This window comes from Echinops telfairi, unplaced genomic scaffold (assembly GCF_000313985.2).
Source record: "Echinops telfairi isolate 266 unplaced genomic scaffold, ASM31398v2 ScPeMD7_11;HRSCAF=52, whole genome shotgun sequence".
Lineage (NCBI taxonomy): Eukaryota > Metazoa > Chordata > Mammalia > Afrosoricida > Tenrecidae > Echinops > Echinops telfairi.
This window is the reverse complement of record NW_022103908.1, coordinates 39,171,425-39,172,790: the sequence shown is the minus strand read 5'-3', so window position 1 is coordinate 39,172,790 and position 1,366 is coordinate 39,171,425. Positions and strand designations below refer to the sequence as shown.

The 1,366-nt window shown below is 46.0% G+C and overlaps 1 long non-coding RNA gene across 1 annotated transcript in view; it reads left to right on the top strand.

Annotated features, from left to right (window-relative positions):
• Nucleotides 1–1,366, top strand: part of LOC123521354 — a 6,875-nt gene extending 5,509 nt beyond the window's left edge. Inside the window, exon 2 of the long non-coding RNA XR_006679808.1 lies at nucleotides 1,036–1,366. This is a non-coding gene — a long non-coding RNA (uncharacterized LOC123521354). The remainder of the gene's footprint in view (nucleotides 1–1,035) is intronic.

Sequence of the window (1,366 nt, the reverse complement as noted above, 5' to 3'; positions counted from 1 at the left end):
TGTGTGCTCACCTCCCTGATACAATCGCTGAAGACAAATGGGTGCATAAGCAAATGTGGCGAAGAAAGCTGATGGCGCCCGGCTACCAAAAGATATTCCGGGATCTTAAAAGGCTTGAAGGTAAACAAGTGGCTATCTAGTTCAGAAGCAACAAAGCCCACATGGAAGCACACCAGCCTGTGCGATCACGAGGTGTCGAAGGGATCATGTATCAGGCATCATCAGAATAAAAAATCATATCATAGTGAATAAGGGGGGAGTGTGGAGTGGAGACCCAAAGCCCATTAGTAGGCCACTGGACATCCCATTACAGAAGGGTATTGGGGAGGAGACGAGCCAGTCAGGGTGTGATGTAGCAACGATGACACATACAACTTTCCTCTAGTTCCTAAATGCTTCCTTTCCCGTCAACCCCCCATCATGATCCCAATTCTATCTTACAAATATGACTAGACCAGAGGATGTACACTGGTACAGATAGGAACTGGAAACACAAGGAATCCAGGGTGGATGATCCCTTCAGGACCAGTGGTGTGAGCAGCGATACTGGGAGGGTGGGGGGAGGATGGGTTGGAAAGAGGGAACCGATTACAAGGATCTACATGTGACCTCCTTCCTCAGGGACAGACAACAGAAAAGTGGGTGAAGGGAGACATCAGACAGGGCAAGATATGACAAAATAATTATTTATAAATTATCAAGGGTTCATGAGGGAGGGGAGCAGGGAGGGAGGGGAAAATGAGGAACTGATGCCAGGGGCTTAGGTGGAGAGGAAATGTTTTGAGAATGACGAGGGCAATGAATGTACAAATGTGCTTTACAAAATTGATGTATGTATACATTATGATGAGTTGTATGAGCTCCTTATAAAATGATTAAAAAAACAGAAAAGAAAAAAATCCTGGGTTTTGGCCCAGTAAACACTCCAATCCAGCACTGTATTAATGGGATCGAAGTATTTAAAATACATCGACTGTGTGTGTTCAGAACAATAGTTCTCAGGTACTGAATAAATCCTTTTGTCTTCATTGCTAGTGATTGAATTATATTCAATGAAACCTAAACGGGAACTGCTGCATTCCGCTGCTTCACGCGTGGAGAGCCACAAAGAAGATACGTGACAACTCTGAAGTAACTGGGACATTCCAAATCATCACCTTCATACCCTCAGCTCACTGCCATCAAGGCCATGCCGCTCCCAGGGACTGGCTCTCTGGGTTTCTTTACAGGCACAGAAAGGCCCCCACCGCCTGTATTCTCGATTTCCCACTAGGCTGCACACGCCTCTTATCCCCAGGACGTGTGTAGCCGCAGCGCTCATGCTCAATCCACTTCTCAAATAAACAGCGGACAGGTTTCATAATCA